Here is a 21,689-nt window from a genome sequence, read left to right on the forward strand (position 1 = left end):
CCCACATAACTGTGTATTTTATATTTTATGTGTATCTGTCATTTTTTCCATCCCACTCCTAACTTTGTTTTCAGGTCTGTACCACTGATTTTCAGAAAGTGTAATGCTTAATAGCTCAAGATAGATTTTGTTGTTGTTGTTGTAGTATTAAAGAATTTGTATTTGTATTAAAGAATTTGGAGTTTTGAAAGAAAGCAGTCCATTGCCTTCCTTTGTGTGAATACCATTTTTCATACAGAAAAAACAGGATTAGTCATTTGACAGCTGACATTTGAGTCATGTTGTGTTGCAGTCTTTTCCCCTTAAACACAATGCTACACAAATACCTATTGCTCTGACAATCAAAATCCATCTATTGTAAAAATGTCCTTAACATTTGGGTTTGCTTGAGGAGGTAGCTTTAGTCCTCTGTCTGACAGTCAAACGGGAATTTTTCTGTTATGCGTAGCCTAGGACCTATATTTCGCAGCTGCTCAGCCTTCTTTGAATGCAGCGTAACTTCAGAAATAGACCCATTGAGAACACTACTTTCCCTTATATTTAATCTTCTTTATAGAATATTCCCCCATCTGTGTAGCAGTAATCAAGAGGGAAGTAATAACAAAGGGAGAAATTTACTTCTTCTGTTATTCTTCTCCATTGACAGAATCACAATGCAGAGTGTGCATGGCTAAGCCCTCTATCCTCCAGCAGAAAGAATTTCCTTTGTGCTTCCAGTCTTCTTACCTGAGGTGAGCATTCAGCACCTCCTTCCAGTTCCAAAACAAACTGCTTCATGGCCAGTTGTTTTTAAAAAGTTAACGTCTTGTTCGTCTGTCTAGGAGATGGAGTTAGGATTTGTATACATTTTAACCAATCATCTTACCATCTTGTCCCTGTCTCGAAACTTAATATTCCCCAGTTGGTTCTGTTTGGAATGATCAAATTAAATGTTTAACACTTCCTTCATTATGTTCATTTTCAGTGGAAAGACTTGAAATTAAATGTCAGTGTTGCCAAAGAAACCGCAAAGTCACCAGTTATTTCCATTTGTGAAATCACAGAGTAGCTCTGTAATCTTGCCTGTGCTGGCTAGCAAGGATAGGCACATGCTAGCACCAATGTGGCAGGCACCGCTGCAGTATCGGGCAGAGAAAACTTCTGAATTATGAAAGGAGATGCGTTGGAGACCGCTGAGACTTAGAGATGGATGTCCATTAGTTAATCACTGGAATTTGAGCATTACAGTAATTTGCTTTTCCACAGAGAACTTGTGAAAACTTACAACAGACTAACTGGATCCCAAGTCCAGCTGAGATAGAAATTGCCTCAGTTCTGCTTCAGTGATGGTAGCAATGATGATTTATACCATCTGAGCATTTGAGTTCATGTTGCTGTTTGTAACCATGGTGAGAAAGGTATATTCCAGTGAGCTGAGTAACATAGCATGCTGGAGTTTAATTATTTTTCTCTTTCTATTTCCTCACTTTGTCTTATTAATGTTACAATCAACAGCAAAAGTAATATGAAAAATATACAGAAATTCAGATACAATATTTTGTAAGTGGCTTTTACAAACTTCACTTGCTGATATAGGGAGACAGTAAATTAAGTTTATTTGTCTGCAAATATTTTATTACATTTGGAAATATTACACACTCTTCTTGTCAAGAGATCAAAATCTTAGATTAATTTTCCAGTGTGAATGTGATTCATTCTTGATGTTTCTGATGACTCATCCCCTGTTCTTACCTTGTCTTCTTCAAATGTAAATGGGAAAATATATGCAGCCTCTGTCTAATTATCAGACCTGTTTTGGTACATAGGTAAAACTCACTACATGTTTTAAGACATTCTTAGGAAGCATGCAAGGCAGTCACATTGTTCTTGCAACAATGGAGAATAATGTTTGGATTAAAGTTATGGCATCATTGTTTATTATCATTTTTCTGGACGCACCAAGGATAGTCAAATAAGCAGTTAACTCTGAAGTGTCTGAGTCTTAGTTATATTCTTGTAGGATAGTGAGAATGATTTTATCTTTCAATTAGGGAGCAAACTCATGTGGAATATTTTGGATATAATTTGGGAAAGAAAGTGTGGTGAAATTAAGTATTTTATTTGATCCATTAATATAATGTTTATTTCATTTTCAGCAGTGCTGAAAAGCAAGCACAGTGCAACAGAGTTTGCTTGCATATAGGCAAGTGGAAATGAGTTTGCCCATTTTATCCCTACAAAACTGATTTCTTCATTGTCAAGGGATAGTAAGGGAAAGAAGAAGCCTTACAACTTTTTTACTTGCCTTTAGCTGAGCTTTATCTTAAACACATCTTTTAACTTTGATTTTTAATCCTTGTATCAATTGAAAGAGTATCTTTAAGAAGTTGTCAGCTAAAAATAGCAGCTCCATTGCCAACACCACCTCCTCTTCCCATCCAACTCTGGCAAATGTTTCCCTTCCTCTCTTTCTCTTCTTATCCATCCATGTCTTCCAACAGAACCAGAGACTGGGATCTGAGAGTATACAGGAAGGCAGCTGGGGAGAGAAGAGATAAAAGCTTGGAGAGGACAGAGATGTTTTCTCTTGTTCCTTATATACTTTCTAATCATCTTGTCTGACTTATAGGGAAAAGAGACACCCTATCTGACAACTTGCTTAATGTCTTTTAAAGTGATGTCCTTTTCCTAATCTGGTATTTGGAAAACAGTAATGACAATTGATTGTCCTGAAGTGCCATTTCAAAAGATCATTTGAAATAGTCTATTTGGAATCTTTAGAATTACATGTCTTGAGTTTTCTAGAAATACATAAATGGTCTTTTTCTTACTCTGGTTTACAAAACTAACCTGATCTGTACTGTTCTCTCCATCCAACCCCAGAAGTGCCTTTTTTAAATAAACTCAGTGTCTGTGGCCTGCTCTAATGCATTTTCAGATCCCAAATATCACCTGCCACCTGCCAGCCATGGACATACATATTGATAAACAGTGTTTTTCATTTCATGTGAACTAGGTTGTTCTTGTTTACACCCAGCAGTATAAAACAGCTCCTATTGTCCATTGTTCCCTTATTTACTCTCAGAAAACCTATTTGTTTCTGGTAGCCATCTCTTCAAGGAATGTGATGCAGAGTACAGATAAAAGTGCAAGCATTTGTTAAGATGACTGACATTATTCTGACAACAGGGTAGAAATCATCTGTTTGGATAAGGCAGGCAGGCACAGCCAAACAAAATTGTCTGTGGCTTCATTCTGCAGTGGCTATAATAAAACATGTGCTTTAATTCCAGGAGAATTAATGCAGCTGTGCAAAGCCTGCTGCTTACTTCCTAGGCTTCTTATTCATGGCAGGCGTGCACACAGTGATTCCTTCAGCAGGAGCTGACATTTACATAGATCCTAAGGTCCAGCATACTTTTAGGGAAAATAGTCTGGATAAAGGCAAAAAAACCCCCAGAGTTTTTCAAATATTAATTGTTCTTGGAAGCTTTAAGGAATGTTTGCAATCCTAGAAGCTGGTACCTGACAGACTTCAAGTCTTGATGCTTTATTTCATCCCTGAGTGATAGAGGAAGGTCTCTCCAGTCATCAATGCTATTTCAGGCAACACTAAGAAAATTCTTGATGTTTTCCAGTTCAAGCTTTGACCTTACCTGACCCTGCTTAACTTTAAAATCTGACCAGCAGGGTCTGAAATTAATTTTTTTTTCTGTATCTAAGGGTTGAATGCATGCTTAAATGCTTGAGGCCTCTACTGTCAATACTGGTCCTCTGATCAAAGATAAATTGTTCTATTTGACCTCTACACAGCTGATTTTGTCTTGGCAGCCCTAAAAATATTTCTGAGGGAAAAAAAAAATTACTGAACTCTGAGATCCTATGGGGTTTTTTATTTCTCATTAAAATATATTTTTAATAAGGACCTAAGAATCTTCAGTGGTGTCTGCTGAAAGTGGTGTTTGCTTCTCCGGTGTTATTTTTTTCTCATTATTGCTGGCTAGATTCAACAAAATAATGTTCTCAAAAGAGACCAGCTATTACTGTTCCTTCCATTCTATCCTTCTCCTGTTTTATTTTCAGTTTTTATTATGCAAAATGAAAGGAATTCCTCTGCAAATACAAGTGTCAAAATCCCTAAACATCAGAAAGCAAAAATAGCCATAGAGAATCTTCTGCAAGACCCCAGCACTTTCATAAAACAATCAAAATTAGATAATTGGCATGTAAACCAGGGAAATGCTCTCTCCCATCACTGATGTTTCTCTGGGCTGCACAGGGATATCAGGTTGATACTTTGATAGATTGCAATCTGTTTTCAGCAGCTGACCCAGACATAACATCATCATTTCCTGATTATATTGATATGTGTTTCTATTATTTGCTTATTTTGCGCCTTGAGAAACAATTCCTTTTTGTTGTTAAACTGTAAACAGCATAGCAAGGCCTCATATTAAATCATAATTATTTACCATGCTGTTCACGCACCTTTGTCCCTGGGGAATGTGGTGACGTGAATTTACAGGAAGATCGGGGTATTTCTCACCAACAGTTTCCTGTTATTGATATGCTTTTGTTTAGTTGTGATCTTTTTTTTACTCTTTCAGGTTCTCAGGGGAAAAATAAACAGGCACATGACATTAATCACAGTCCTTGGGTATCGTATTGGAAGTCTCAGAAATACTTGCAATGTGGAATTGTGAACTAGGTTTGCATCTTTGGAAAACACTAATGACAGCTTATTGTTTGCTAGTACTTGCTCCCCTATTCTGATAAATGATTCTAATAATTCTTTTAAATTCTTTTGTGATTGTGTTCCTTTTTAGATGCCAAAAGGGTTCAAAAGTTTATGAAGACAACCTTGAATAGTTTGCATCTGTGTGTGTAGATTTACATAATTGGGCTGTTTTCATTTCAGAGAAAATACAGAACACATGAGAGATACAGAGGTAATTCAAAAATCCAGAGTCCTTTCAGCAAATACTATCAAACATGGCCTAAAATGTTTTCTTTAAGATAGTTTGCCAAGTTTTTTTCTTTAAGAATATATGAAGCTTATATTCTTTCTGGAAAATAATATTATTATATAAATTGTACTTACCAGTGTGTCAAATGTCACCAGTATGATTATCAGGATATCTAACATATCTAAGATGTAGCTTCTAAATGTTTTTCAATGGTTTTGGCTATCCTACTTTCATGTCTGTCTCTATGGATATGTGGTACACTCCTAGCCAAAAAGCTTTGCAAAATATCTTGATTTAGCAATAAGGAATTGCAGTAGAATGACGAAGAAAGTTAGTAACAAACCAAACTTTGGGAGGTCTAGATATTTTTTCTTCCAAAGCATTGTACAAATATTGTTGTTATAGGCAAAATGACATTGTGTCCTAGAGAGCCCACACCAGGAAGGCCACCAAGAGATAGATTTGTTGGCTAAAGTAAAGTACCATTAACATAACTCTCAAGTAATCTAGTAGATTCATTACCAAATTCTCAGAGTTTAATACTTTTGTTTCATCATTGTTAAAGAGCATCTTGCTTAGTGCCTGTGCTGTAAGATTTAGAGAAAAATCTCAGAGTCGAACCTACATGTCCACAACCTATTTGCGGCTGAAGATTTATTGTATTTGGTACTTAGTACTTCAGTGCTGCACTGAGTGTGTGACACTGTTGTTTTCCTTAATTTCTGCTGCTATTATTAAGGACTAGGAATAATCTCACAAAAGCTGTATGTGATATAATATTAATAAATGTCATAGGATCACAAAATGGCTTCATTTGGGAGGAACCTTAGAGGTCATCCAGTTCAAAAGGGACACTTTCCAGTATCCCAGGTTACTCAGAGCTTCATCCAGCCTGGCCCTGAACAATTACAGGGATGGGACATCCACAACTTCTCTGGGCAACCTGTGCCACTGCCTCTCCACCCTCACAGTAAAGAATTTCTTCCTAATATCTAATCAAAACCTTCCTTCAGTTTGAATCCATTCCCCCGTATTCTGTCACTGCATGCTCTGGTAAACAGTCTCTCTCCATGTCATATAACTTCATACCAAGATTTTTAACCACCTTCTCCTTCTGAAGTGTTTAACTTCTGGATAACATGTAGATGTTATATGATTTCTTAAAATGCTCAATTTCTTCTGTCCAAGCAGGCTATGTAATCTAAATGACTCTGTAAAAAGTTTTTCAATCCTGCTCCCACTTGATTTCTGTGAATTTGTCCTCATCTGTAGGCTCAGCCAAATGAGATCTGGCTGCTTTTTGGATGAGGAAATCCTAAGAAATCTCAGGTTATTAGTTGTTCTAGTTGTGACATTTTATCCTCTGGACTTCCACACCTTGAAAACAAATTCTGGTTCCTTGAACGCAAATTCTGGTTCCATTAAGGACTGAGAATAAGCTCACAAAAGCTGTATGTCATATAATATTATTAAACGTCATAGGATCATAAAATGGCTTCGTTTTATTCATCATCAGATGCACTTCCTCCCAAAGCTATCAGTTGAAGAATTCACAAACTAGACAAAATACCTTTCTCTTTGGGGTGAAAAAAATTACAAAACCCACAAATTATTTATTAAGCAGGCTATAACAAAGTTTTCTACCTGATGTTTTTCATTAAGTGCAAGTACATGTCAAATCGTAAAAGTGTGCCATCCCCCCAAGTCAAGTTTTTTCCATTCCAAGAGAAGCTTGGGACCAACAGATGAAGTCCCTAGCGCAGCAGCAAGTTCACCTCCCTCTCTCTGATATCACCCTTCAGGACCTTGGGTTCTCTCCCAGCTCATAGTCCTCTAGAATCCATAAAGTCCCAAAGTCCCTTCAGTTTTTTTCAACACATTGCTTTTTTAGCATCGCCTGTTGGGGTGTCAACTCCAAGTTGTGCAAACTGTGCCCTCGGTTGCGCCTCAGCGATTGTGTGGCCTGAATTAAACCATGGCTTAATACTTTACTCATACAGCTGATGTATTCTTCAACCTACTGCCAGACCCAGCTGACCTGGTGGAGATGAACTCAGATAAAATATTTTGGATATTTAGGAAATGCCTAATTCCCTACTCATATCCACAGCGACACTCTGAATGCACAGTTTTAACACAGTTCTTCCTTCCTCGGTAAGGGTTCAAGATACAAATCTGGTTCTTCTATTTAAGTACCATACAGGATGGAAAGTAGTCAGAATTACATTTTATCCAAAATATTTCAGATTCTTTACTCCTACTGGTTTGGTGTTTGGGATCACTCCTCAGGAGAGAGGAAGAAAAAGGATCTGTCATTTTTCTGAGTCATTGAATATTTTGTTGCTATTGTTTCTCTGTAGTTCTTGCTTTCTGATAATTACCTCAAGAGCCATTTCCAGATGGTGAGATGCTTGTATTTTGTTATATCTCTATTAAACCTCAGTAAGTGATCTTCATATGTTTAACATCTCTCTCAAGATATTTCTATTATTATTCTTTCATTCCACAGGAAAAAGTTATTTCTGTTGTTGTTAAGTGCCTTTTGAAAATAGAGATATCAGTCATGATCATTACAGAATTATGACCCTAAATCAGAATGCCTTTTCTTCTACATGGATGCTTTGGCCACTTTGATTTGTTTTATGTTTGACTAACAGATTGCTTTCGTATTTGTCACAATTAGGAGGACAAATGTGCAAGATAACATTCAAAACTAAATATTCAAAGGTCAATGTTAGGTAGAAAAGCTTATTCACAAACCCTGCCCTGCTTCCAGAAATATCCAAGTTCTAGAAAACTAAACTTTATCAAAATCTTGTAAGTTTCTTATGTTTCCATAGTTCAATGTCTTATTGGAAAATTTTATTTTCAAGCAGAATATGCACTTATTTATTCAATCAACAATGATTTTACATATTCCTCTACCTCCCTCATGACAACTCTATTTTCTTATTTTTACTTCATACTGGTCTAATAACAATAAAAAGGTCCTTGATTTCCCTGCCACTGCATTGTAGGTTTGTGTGAGATGGTTTTTGTAGATCTCTTCCAACGGAAACAATCCATTCCATTCCATTCTATTCCAACTTCCACTCACCAACTCCCAGATAATGTACATCCTTGGTACTATGTTATGGTTCACTATATCTAATATATACATAGTTATAAGTACTATTTAACACAGGGTCCAGAAGAATGCTGTGCTATTTATCTCAGCTGAAAGACTGAGGTAGCGTTCACCTCACTTATCTCACACAAGTGCAGTGCAGAAAACTACTCTTTTTCTGTGAGTTCTTTCCAACCCAGAATATTCTGTGATTCTGTATTCTGTGATTCTGTGATCTGTTCTCCCTAGATTCCCTACATAATTTACAGAGAATAATAAGTTATTCAAGACAATTCCTCTCACCCTCTAAAGAACATCAAGAGTGGGTCAGATGAGTGCGTACAATTGTTGTGAATGACTTGGGTTTACTATTGTAGAGGTTTAGAAGGAAAGCAAATGACTTTACAACTGTATGAGCACTTTACATAAGAATTGTGTAAGTGGTAGTTAGAGGGGACAGTGGAGGGCTGGAGTGCAACCTGCCCCTCCAGGTAAGGCTACAGGAGGTCAACCACAGCTTTGTGGCTGACAACAGAGCCCTGTGTCACCTAGGCACTAGCACACACTAACTGGCCACACCATTAAGCTCTCTTAGTCCAGACTGGTGGTGTTTGCAGTGTATCTCCTTTTGATGAGGTAAGCCCTGCTCAGAGTCCTTGTACTGCGTATGCGTCCCCTTCTCACCTTGAGAACTTTTTATCTTTTTGGGGGGGTTAGCACTGTTCATTGTCTGCGTGTGATTTACCAGTGAACTCAAGCTCACAGAGGCACACACTGGGGACACAGATTGTCACCGAGCTGTGCAATGAACACTCTGAGGGCTTAGCCACTGTTACAAGGAATGGCAGATGCATTCTGCCTTTGAAGAGGCAGGATGCAAACGCAGGTCAGCTTTAGAGAGGACTGTACACTGTCCTAGATTCCTAAACAACATACCAGTTTTGCAATTAAAACGTGTATTTTTTGCTTGAGAGATCAATTACACAGGTGGGATTTTAGTTATGCAAATGCCCATGGATGAATTGTGTGCATCTCCTACCTGCTGTTTTGTTTGCAAACAGAGAGCAGCATGCTTTATCATGAAAATCTGATTAATTTGAAGATAAATTTAGTCTGGGACAAGTGTAAATGCTTGAACTGTCATCTTGCTGGCCAAGGCAGTATAAGATTTTGTCTAACATCACCTTGGAGGCAGCCTGGTCTCACTGAGACATTGCTCAAACCCAATATATAAAGGAGGAAGGAGAATTCCAGTGACGGAATCACAAGTCCCCAGAAATATCTCCAGGAGATCTGTTTGTCCTGAGTGGTCAAATGGCATTTCCAAACAGTTTTGATTCATGTTTTAGCTAAGAAAATGTAACACAGTGGTAGTAGAGTCTAAGTCCTGAAGTCCTTTCAGCTGTGATGATGTCCTCTGATGACGTACTTGGCTAATGAGAGCTGAGTCACAGCAATCAGGAGACTGACAAGAAACGGGAGTAATTGTGTGCAGACAGCCTCTCCATTTATCCCAGAGATAGCTACAGAATCCCATGAATCTCAGTTGTGTGTCATGTAGGGAAATTTCCAAGTGTTTTAAAAGCTGCATGATGGAATAGAGTTTACAGTATTACTTATGTTCCTACATTTAAATACACCAGTCAAAAAATTGATCTCATGTGAGAACTGAGCTCACAGCCAGTGAGGTCTACCACACAGAGTGCATTTTTAAGACATAAAACCCCATTATCTTTCCTCTTGAAAAATATTTATTCTTTCTTTTCCTAAGCTATGTTTTTCTCTGGCATTTTTCAGATACTTGTGCCAATATCATTTTACAACAATTTTTGGCTCAGAATAAAACATATTAAACTCTTCCTCTCTGCACAAAACAAACAAATGAAAAGAGAAACAGAAAAGCCTTTATCTGTTATCTTTTTTTCTCCCCAGAATTAAATAGTTATCCATTGTTATGATAACCAAAAATCACTCATTAATGTTACCAACAACATTCTGGATCAAATGAAGAATAATATAGATGTCTCTTGACAGTTCTTAGTTTAAAAAAATACCAACAACATAATATATTATCATAACAATTTTACTCATCAATTTTACTCATAAGATTTGATGCGTAATAAGCAATGATTTTACTTAGAGAACTTAATTTTAAAGTACAAAGTGCTTACTTGCAGTTATAGTGGACTATATATACATATATATATGGCGTGATACTAAGATGTACATTTTTCATTATTTTTTATCTGGATTTTACAAGCTTTTTTACCAAGCTACAATTTAAAACAAATATTCATCAATATCCAAACCTGCAATGTTCCCAAAGCACTTTGCTACTGCTTTAAGGAAAAAAACTTAGCACAGTAATTCTTAAAAATGTCCAGGTTACATTATTTGTTGATTCTTTATTTTATTCCAATTGGTTTATTGCACTGCACTTTTAACTCCTCAGATTCCATCCAGTAAAATCATATTTAATTAAGAGATTTAGATCAGCAAGAGCTAAGCAACACTTTTTCAGCCAATGGTAAAATTTTCAGGTGTTTGACTACAAGCACAATCCCAGTAAAGTTTACAGAGGTAGAGAAATTATTTCTTTCTTAACAAGAAGTGAACAGAACACATGGCTCTTTTACTTGAAATCAGGGTTCTTTGAAATTATCATTTGAGCAAATAGCCACTCCATCAGCAGGTTGGTGCATCATGGTAGTGTTGGCTATGAGTCTGAAGAAAATTGCCAAGAAAAGCCTTAGTGGCTATGAATTTATTCCCATAAAAGAGTCTCCTGTCAGTTGAGTTTCTTCCACTCTGAACTGGGTTAGGCAGCGCCAACAAATGTACTCTGTTGCTCAGGTGAAGAAATGTTGGCAGTATTGCTAGAACAGAAAGTCTTTTGCGTGCAGACAGCCCAACAGTGTGGGTGCACCATGCCCTGCTGGTGCTGCACAGCTGCCAAGATGATGGGTGAGCCCCGCTTGTCCCCCTTTGTCTAAAAAATGGATTCAGATTGCAAGAGCAGCAGACTTCAGAAGGACTTGCCAGGCAGCTGCCAATCTGCTTCTATGGATCCGCAATCCCCTAGTCTGTACATGCCTAGCCTGTACCAGTATTACTGGTCATGCTCATGTTGGCCCTCAGGGGCAGCATCTCCAGCTGAGGAAGGACCACGACTGCAGGTTTGTATTGCAGGTCTCAAGGGTAACCTCCACACTGCCCATATGGCTCTACCCGGAGCACCTTGAGGAGGGCTCTGAATGAGATGCCTGAAAAGGCGTAGGAAGTATGCAGCACTCAGCAAGGAGTGTGCCTGAGACGAGGGAGACACAGCCGGGGGGAGGACCAAAGCACTAGAAGAGAAGTCACACCCTGGGGAATGAAAGAAGACAAGGAAACCAAGGTGGAGAGAAGTAATGAGACAGACAGGATCGGAGTAGGGCAGAATCTGCTAGGCAAGACAAGCCACAGCTTTGCAGTAAGCATTGCTGGGTGTAGGTTTATGGTTTTCTCTTTCCTTTTGATTTATGTTTTCTTGCTTTTATTTCTCTCTAGAAGATTGAGTGTCTTCAGTGTCATTGAGTGAATTCAATGGCAAGGACCCTTCTCCCAAACTCAGAAGTACTCTACAGTGTTTGGAATTTAAAATTCCAACTTGGCATAAAGAAAGTTATTTTCTGAAAATGATGCCTCATTTTGATTTAAAAAGTAATAGATAAAATTCTCAAGCGTAAAGAGAGATTTCCCATACCTCTGGTAATGAGTGTCTGAGTTTAAAAAAGATTTCTGGCTCTTTTAGAAACATACTTTATTAGTAATAGACTATTTCTCAAATATAACTTTTGACTGAATCATTTCTTTCAAGCAAGAAGACAGCACCCTGAGGCTGATGAAAACATTTGCAAGTGCTAAGCGTACATATCAGAAAGAAAAATATTTACTTTTCATGAAGGCATGAAGGCAAGGAAAAATTCTGAAGATGTTTTAAGCTGCTGCTTGGAAATTTGACACTATGGTCAAGGGATTCATTCTTGCATGCTTTACACCCTATGTATGAAATCACACTTGCCCTTCTTTAAGCACTCATTGGGGAGGCACTTCAGAAACAGTATATTCATCCTCGTGGGGAGAATCTTAAGACATAAGCTAGATGGCAGAGTGACAAATTATTTTCAATACCACAAGGATTAGCAGGACACCTAAGCCTGTTTCCCCTTCTCCCCGTCTGGTGGGTATCCTTGGCTATTTTACATATGTATATTGAGTCTTACTTTCTTCATTTTTATACAGGAAAGGGAAATGTGCTTTAGAGATAAGGATGTTATCATTATGAAAGGAATAAATATGGCTAATTTTTTAAATCACAAGTATAGGACATAGTCATTTCTCTACAGTGCTAAAAGCTTCACAGCTCTCAATATTGGCTCAATATTTCTTCTATTTTTTCTGTTCTCTTTCTTACATGTTTCAGATCATGGAAAGAAACTTACCCTTCCAAGAAGAACTGGACAGAAATAGTATAAAGTAAACATTATAAGTATAATTAAAGAAAACTATTTAAACCTGTTGTGTGGGAAAGGGAATAGATAACAGGTTTTAAAATGAAAAGTCGTTTTGTCTTACAGAGTTGGAAGAGAATGAAACATTCTTTATTTGAGAAACAACTTTTAACTGCCACGTGGTAAAATATCTGCGATGATAAAAATACATAGAAGAACTTTTTATAATAAGAATTTTTTTTTAAATTGCAATCAGGAAGAAACCAATTAGTGTAGTAGTGAGGCTGAATATGCTTTAGCCTAGCAAGATTCAACAAGAGAATGCTAAATAGGAGCTCAAAGAGCTACTTTAATAGAGACAGGAGTGTTATAGAATCACAGAATGGTTTTGTTTGAAGGTAATCTAAGGGTCATGTCTTTCAAACCCCATACAGCCTGGACTTGGACACTTCCAGGAGTGCAGCATCCACAGCTTCTCTGGGTGACCCCCCAGTTTTCCACATACAAAGTTGTACCGCTTGTTTGATCCTCCTTCTATGTAACTTAAGCCTTAGAGTCATAGAGGAAATAACAGAGATATTGAAATTATGTTGTGAGTTACAGGTGTGATACATCACTGTAAACACTGTACCACTGTTAACCATAGCCAGCATCTGAAGTCGAGGTGTTTGCACGTGTGCATACATAGCTGCCTGGCTCTGGATGTGTGTGGTTTTCTCAAACCAACCAAGTGTGGGGCTGCACAATCCCACACAGTACTGGGACTTCTTTGTACTCTACTCTGTGTAAGTCCACAGGAAGACATGATCTTTGTCCCAGAGAATTTAATGTCCACCTAGAAACAATGGCATGAAACAAAAGGAGGGAAGCAGAGAGGGAAAGGGACAATGAGGTCTCAAAGTTACGTTAGTCAGCTCCACGTACAATGGAATTGACCTGAATCCTCTGAAAGGCTCCTGAGGTAAATAGTTTTGCTGTCCTGGTATGTGTCCGGGCAGCTGGTGCTTTTACACAGCTTTGATGGTCTGTCTATTCAGTTTCATTCTGATGAGAAGGATGTTGTTTCCATTGTAAGAGAAGAGGGTCTGGTTTGGAGGAGGGAAGCAGGACTTCCACATTTACATGCCACTGAAATGAGTTTGGGAAATAAAACCTAGGACATACAGTGTTTTTGCAGCATGTCTGAGAACTATAACAGGAACTGATATTTGAGTTATCTGTCCTTCTGGACTTCAGTGCTTCTACAGTCCCAGCAGGTTCAGAGAGATATGTGGGCAGAGGCTATGGAGAGGATCTTCCTGTGATTTAATTTATATTCCTTAAGAAATTTATAAAATTTAATTGCAGGTGGCAGTCAGTATAATTTATATGCACCGTCTGTCTTATATACAAACATACTTGTGTGAAAAAATGCTTGTTCCCAAAATACCTGTGTGAATAAAAATGTTTTCACACGAGTCTCTCTGGAGAAATGGTTATAAAGAAGCACAAGCCTGCTGGATGCAAACACCTGTCCAGAGACAGAGAAAATATTCATGACTGTTGAACAAACTTGCAGACTTCTGATGAGTAAATTAATTGTAGCAGCCTCTTCAATGCTCTTTAATGGAGCTCTTTAATGGAGCTTCTTCATTAAAATTGTTAGGCTTTAGGATGCAGAAAAAGTACACACCTTGCACCATAATCAAGTTTTTCCATACCAAATTATAGCAAAGAGAAATAAAGCTAATTGACGTTCCTCTTCATATTGAACCACAAGATACTTGAAGGTGTGCCTTGCAAGTGTTTAGAAAGCTCTTTATGAAAGAAGATGATGCAATAGGTAGGTCACTGGACTGGTACCCACAACAGCTGGCGAGAGCCCTGGCCTTGGCACAGAGTACCAGTGGGGTCCTGGGTGGGAATCTTGGCCTCCTCTTCCCTCTACTTGCTGCCTTCAGTGCCTGTAGAGCCTCTCTGTCTGTGAGTGTGGCCATGGGAACACACTAAGGACGGCAGGATACTCGTAAAATGGTGGAGGAAGCAACGCATAGGGACAAAAATTTTTTTGTAATACATGTTGTTGTTTGCTGGAGAAAAATATCCTTACCTGCCTAACACAGATTCAGCCAAGTTCCTACAGACATGGCATCTGGGCTTTTCAGAGAACAAAATCAAGAGGTGGCTCATCTGCTATTTCTCTGTGTGAGCTCTGCCAGCTGAAATCTCAATGCTTCTGTCTCCTCTCTTACTAAGGGTGCTATTTATAGCCCCTCTGGCTGCATTCCACCTGAAGGTCAGATTGTTTACAGGGAGTAAGGATATATTGTGTTTTTTAAATAGAGAACACATATTTTAGTTCATTAAAAAGAATGCCAACTCTTTTCCCTGCGCAAGATAATAGACAGACCCTACTCCTTACTCACAACAAAGACCTGGCTGCAAATCCAAAGCATTCCAGAGGGCAGAGAAGGTTGAAAAATTGGGAAACTTCAGTAAGGGCTTTCACATGCATGCAGGAAAGTAAGGAACATCCAACTAATAAACACAAATAAATAAAGATGAATGCAATGGCATTTCTGTCCATTGAATGCTTAACCCTGGTTTAATGTTTCTTTTTCTTGCAGTGACTCCTGCTCTGCTGCTAAACAGCATATGAAGTTTCATACTTTCCTGCACACTTTCATACTCTGCAGGCATGCTATTATTTATTTTCCTGTCACAGAATTCTTTACTATTTCCTTCACTGGAAGCAGGATTGGCTCAAAAGTTTTTGGGCTCTACTGACCCAGAGAAAAAAGGAAAAAGGCAGATATTGCATATATAAGTAAAATGTTATTTTAGATATATTATATATTGTATATATTTTTTTCTCCAAATTTCATATGTCATACTGAAGTACTTCATGTCCTGGTGAAACAAACAAGTTCCTAAACATGACATATTACGGTTCTCACCTTTCTTCACTGCTTTGTAGTTCTTCATCTTCTCCTTGTCTAAATATAACAAGGGGGAAAATGTCACAAAGATAAGAATTGGTCTTTACATTCAAATGCTTAAAAACATAAATAAAGAAATGAGCCATTCTGGTACTTTTATAGACCAGTCCTTTGCAGCATAAAAGCACATGGAACAGGCAGAAACTTACACGTGGACCCAGGTAATTTACATCACCGAGCAAAGAGAGCTATTTTTGGCAAATAGGAAATCAGGTGTCCTGAGAAAGAAATCTTATCCAGCGTATGGAAAAAGAGGACAGTGTATGGCCAGTGAGCTGATTATAGGCTCAGGCTTAATTGGAGAAATAAGGTCTTCGGCCTCTCCTCTCCTGCTAATTCCAGCCACTGTCATGTCACATGCAGTTGCAGCAGTACCACCTGCCCCTGAAATGCAGCCTTTCAACAGACCTTTAAATCTGATCTCCTCCTTCCATTACTGAGACTGCTGTCTCAAAATTAAGAGCCTAAGGAATAGGACGAAAATGTTTAAAATCAAAATGGTTTAAATTTAACTGATTGGAAAGGGCTGTGTCATACCTACCACCCTGTGAAGGCATCCAGGGAATTGGGGTTGGAGCAGGGTAGGTAGGTCTGGCTGATGTCTGCCCAGGCACATGGCAATGGTGGCAACTCCCTCCAGTACATGAAGGGAGCATGAAAGCCTTTCAGTTCCTGAAGGAAACCTACAGGAAAGATGGAGACAGGCTTTTAAAGGACAAAGGTGAGCTACTTTAAAGTGAAACAAAGTAGGTTTAAATTGGATATTAGGAAGAAACTTTTACTGTGACAGCAGTTAGGCTTGGGGACAAGTTGCTCTGAGAAGCTGTGGATGCCCCATCCCTGGAAGTATTCAAGGCCAGGTTGGATGGGGCTCTGAGCAGCATGGTCTAGTGTAAAGTGTCCCTGCCCATGACAGGGGGGTTGAAGCTGGGTCATCTTTAAGGTTCCTTTCACCCCAGACCATTCTATGATTCTATGTAAAGAAAAGATGCAAACTCCACAGAATTTTTTAACATACTGTGAACAGGGAGGCTCTCATGTCTCAAGTCAGATAATGAACTCTGTGGACCCAGGACTTAAGGCTGGATGGTGCTTCTTAAAAAATTGCCTTACATAATAGAAAACCATGAGTTTCAAAAAATTTGTCTTATTTCAGACTACAAGAAACTGCAAGGTGCAGGTGGACAACAAGTTCAAGAAGTGATTAAGCTGGGGTCTGCCCAACAACTCTGTTCACAGATGAGTCATTTGGCACAGCACAAGTATCTCTGCTGCTGGCACAGTTTGAAGTACAGAAGAACTGTCTTGTTGTTATTATAGATTTGGTCACTAGAAAAAGCTGCCAGATGCCAAGGAAGTCCTGAGAAAAACACTGTCTAGTTTGATGGCTGTTAGGGAGCTAAAGGTCGCTATGAGGAATATATTGGGCTAGAAGAACCAATACGACTTTTCTCCCTCCTTATGTTACATTCTTACTGCAGCACTGGATAACTTTATCTTATCATGTGTAAGGGTTGAGCTCAGCTACCACGATTCCTATTTGAAATCATCAAACATAGGTGTCCCAGTATTTGCACACTTGAATCAACTGAGGCTGATCTCACCTTCTTCTACTTTTTATGTGTCCATCCTTGACATCAATAGAAAAAAGCCACTACGCTATGATTATCTACTTAGCTACTTATTCAAGACAAAGCAAAGCTATCTACAGACTTGAACACAGGGAGAGATCTGGACCCAGCTATAATCCAGGTCACTGCATTGCTTTTGTGGGGCCAGGTTTTGGTGGAGGGAGGGGACTAGAAGAGTGACTTTTGTGAGAAGCTGACAGAAGCTTCCCCAGCATCCAACAGAACCAATGGGCACCCACTGCCAAGTGGACCCACCACTGGCCAAGACTAAGCACATCAGAGAATATAATGACACTTCATTAACATATTGAAAAATTGACTTATTTTAGAAGGAAAAAAAATATTTTGCAGATGTAATTGCACTAACAGAAGTATGGAGTGAAAATATATGAGAGGAACAACCCTGTAGATGCCAAGGTCAGTGCAGAAGGAGAGACAGGACATGTTCCAGGCACCAGAGCTGAGGTTGCCCTGCAGCCCCTGGTCCAGACCATGGTACAGCAGTTCCCCTGCTGTACCCCTGCAGCCCATGGAGGTCTCCTGGGGATGCAGAGGTTCACCTGCAGCCCCTGGAGGAGACCCACGCTGGAGCAGGTAGACGCCTGAGACAAGGCTGTGACCCTGTGAGAGGCCCATGTTGGAGCAGGGTCCCAGAAAGAACCTGCCCACCCATGAGAGAGGAGCCCATGCTGGAGCAGGTTTCCTGGTAGGACTTGTGACCCTGCAGGGAACCCACGCTGGAGATGTTTGTGCTTGAAGGACTGCACACCGTGAGAAGGGACCCACACTGGAGTAGCTCCTGAAGAACTGTAAAGCATGGGAAGGATTCAGGCTGAAGAAGTTCATGGAGAGCTGTCTCCCATGGGAGGGACCCCACACTGGAGAAGGGAAAGGACTCCTCTCCCCAAGCAGAGGCAGGAATAATGTGTGATGAACTGAGCATATCCTCCATTCCCTATCTCCCTGCACCACTGCAGAGAGGAGGCAGCACCCAGGAAGGAGAGAGAGGTGGGGACAAAATGTTTTTTTAAGATTTGTTTTATATTTCATTGTCCTGTTCTCATTTTTTATTGGTAGTAAATTCTAATAATTTCCCCATATCAAATTTAGTTTGCGCATCATAGTATTCAGTGAGTGATCTCTCCATGTCCTTTACTCATGGGTCTTTTGTTTTATTTTCTCTCCACTGTCCAGTTGTGGAAGGGATTGACAGAGAATCTTTGGTGGTCATCTGGTATCCCTGGTAATTATTGTAAAGGCATGATAACATTTTAAAATAATTTATACCACCCTCATTAACTTAATTAATGCCCAGGGCATTTGCGCATAGTTTTCATCAAACACTGCTTTATTGGTTGCTTTAAGCCCGTTGTGGTGGTAAAGTGTTGTGGATGGCAGTGCCAGAACTCCCACTGGACAGGGGAAGCCAGACATGGCTTGGCATGGCCACTACCAAATTTCAGCGGTCTGAAGAGACTTTGTAAAGTAGAGAAGTGAGAGAATTAGGGAAGGGAAAGAGATACTCTGCTGTTAACTGTGATTGGTTTTGTACTTTCTGTTGGGCAGTGTCAATAGTGCCAGCCTCATGCTCGCAGCCTCTTCTGGGAGCCAAGTCCCAAGAAATCATGATATCAGTTTTAATGTGCTAAAGGATTTAGTCTGGGCTTTTAAGCAAAATCTCTTGGACTGAGCACATGGTTGCTGATTTCTGCTTTTCTGAGTGCATGCAGGCAAGGAAGTGCATTCCCCTCCAGAGAAATTCATTGCAGGGCAAACAAAAATTTTCCCCAAAAATCTTCGTATGTTTTTAAACATCAGATGAGATTCCTAACTAATTCTTTGCAGATAGGTCCTAGGCTGCTGGCAAAGCATTCAGTCATGACACAAAATTCGTGGTACATTTTTAACAGGTGTAAACATCCTCTGTTCGGTAGATAAGTTACTTGGCCCTATAAGATTACAAGTACTTCAAAATATTAACAAAGGAAGAGGGAAAATATGCAAAACTTCTTTATGATACAAAGTTTCACCAGAGCTCATTTATATTCCTTTTTTTATTAAATGCCAGGCTGGGAAGTTAAGGTGAGACTGGGTACTGGTGGCTTCCCAGGTGGAAAGTGCAGCTCATACTTGCCTACAGAACAGGCTTGAATTTTCTTTGTGTGCTGCTCTTTTCTTATGCTTATGAAGCCATAATATGTTAAAAGCTGAGAACTAGCGATTTAAATTTCCTAATGCCTTTAGAAAACCAAGAACTCAGTCACTGCCAAGAGAAACATGACTTCCTGAAACTGGACAGCATTGCTTGGGTTTCCTTTGAAGAAAAAAAAAAAAAAAAAAGAAAAGGAGGAAAAAAAAGGAGAGCGAGCCAAATGCCTGAAATATGTAAGACAGAGCGATACAGAGTTAAGGGGAAGCTACATAGGAAGCAAAGCAAAGCCCAAAATAAAGAGCAGGAATGGAAAACTAAAAATAACAAACAGGAAAGTGTGACACAGCTGCAAGGGCTCTGGTGCATTCTGCCCCAGCATTGTACCTTTTTTTTTCAGGAACATACTAATAGTGTGTTTGGATTTCAATGGCATTCCAAACCATTATTTGTTCTTCAAAAATAGATGTTTCTCCTGTGAGGAAGAAAGATATTTTCAAGCAATGTTCATAGGATTTCTGTTGTTTCAATTTATCATAAACGACTTTAGTTAGGCTCAGTGTTTGCAGAGCAGAAAAACGCATCTATTATGTAACTTTTTGAAGAATTAGTCCGTCTCCTTAGAATAGTGAAGATAAGCTCATGCATAATCGATCAACTGCTGCCCTTAATTTCAATTGAGTTTTTTCTTAATAGCTTTCAGAAGTAGGAAAGGAGCAAGCGCATGAATCTGAGATGCAGCCACTTTGGAAGCAGAGTGAATGGAAGAGGATCAGGGAGGATTAGGAACACCATGTACTAATAAAGTTAAGGAAATCTCCGTCTTTCTCTTCATCCAAACACAAGTTTGTTTATTTACACAGAGCATTTTGTGGGACCAGGAAGGGAGCTCAGGGGACGTGGGGCTGCCAGAACTGTGGCTGGATCTCCTCTGGTGCCTGCAGAAAATCCAGTCTCCCCAGGCATGGGTGCTCACACCCACCCAGCCATGACTGAGGTACTCAGCACTTGTACAGGTGTGCATTGGCTGCTGCCAATGAGAGGGCAAGGAATACTTCAGCATTTGCATGTCTTGCTGTTTTAACACCTATTTCGTCATTAACTCACCCATCCTGAAATAATTAAGCCAAGCAGTTGAGTTGTGCGTGGTTTCTGGCCACCCAGAAGATAGATGGCGCCACTTTTGGAAGAGAAAAAAAGCCTGAACATATCAGTTTGTCAGCCACAGTTTCCTTGGACAGTGACAAATCCTTGTGAACACCATATTTATACAGGTCAAAGTGAAAATCCTGATGTTTGTGAAGTTATCTGTCCAATTTGTGAAAAATACTATTTTTGGCAGACACAACAAGAACAGGAAATATTTACCAATTTTGCAGGTGTCAGGAAATATTTTCAAAGTGCTGCTGTGACCTGACAGTCCATTTAAATAGATAGCAAGCATGTACATATATTTTCATTTAAAATATATACTTTGATGTGTTTGCTCCAATATCTTTGTCCTAGCAGGTTAGAGTGGCAAATTCCTATTGTTAATCACACTGTAGTGATAAATCTCACAGTGATAAATCTCACAATACAAGTGTGAATGCTTTATATAATGAAATCATACATTAAGGTACATTAAAGATGTTTCTCATAGTTGATATTGATAAGGCTGTTTTTCATTAAAATTTATTTACACTGGAAATATATTTCTTACATATTATTTGAATTGTGGGTGAAATACATTTGAATATATTTTAGACTTTTCAATTCCGTGTATTTCAGATACTGCTCTAAAACTTTTGATTATATATTGTTTGAACTGTAATAGTGTCTGCAACACCCTATAATAGAGGCTGTAATACAAACTGCATTAAAGCACAATTCTAATCAGTATCATCACATGTTAGATAAAAAAATGAGAGTCTTTGCATATATTATGTAGCTTGCAGTTCAGCAGCTGAGAAAGTAACAGCTACCTTCCAAAAATGAGGCCTATTTGCCAAACATGTTCATACTGTAAGTAATATATGATCCCACTAGAACCAAAATAAATACTAGATGACAGGACCACGTTCTGTGATGAACAATTTCACTGCTTTTACTTCAGGAGTAGTAGTGGATTTGGCAGTGTCAGGTTAACAGTTGGACTCAAACAGTCTTAAAGGTCTTTTCCAACTTAAACAATTCTACTATTCTATGTCTCTATGATAATTTCCATTATTTCTCATCCTGGTGTAGTCACTGGTAACAACAGATAAATTTTTCAATGGATAAAGGATAAAATAAAAGGATGAAAGGCTCTAATTTCATCTTGAAATCTATTCTGTGTGTAACGAACTATCACTGAAGCAGCTAAAGAGATACGAAAGCATTTTATAAATTTGATGAAAAAGAGTAA

The 21,689-nt window shown here is 38.9% G+C and overlaps 1 protein-coding gene across 1 annotated transcript in view; it reads left to right on the forward strand.

The window, feature by feature from the left end:
* The window catches only part of SNX18 (sorting nexin 18), a 198,051-nt gene that overhangs the window by 150,601 nt on the left and 25,761 nt on the right, over positions 1–21,689 (forward strand). The gene's annotated exons all lie outside the window — the stretch shown is intronic.

This window comes from Zonotrichia leucophrys, chromosome Z (genome assembly GCF_028769735.1).
Source record: "Zonotrichia leucophrys gambelii isolate GWCS_2022_RI chromosome Z, RI_Zleu_2.0, whole genome shotgun sequence".
In the NCBI taxonomy this organism is placed as follows: domain Eukaryota; kingdom Metazoa; phylum Chordata; class Aves; order Passeriformes; family Passerellidae; genus Zonotrichia; species Zonotrichia leucophrys.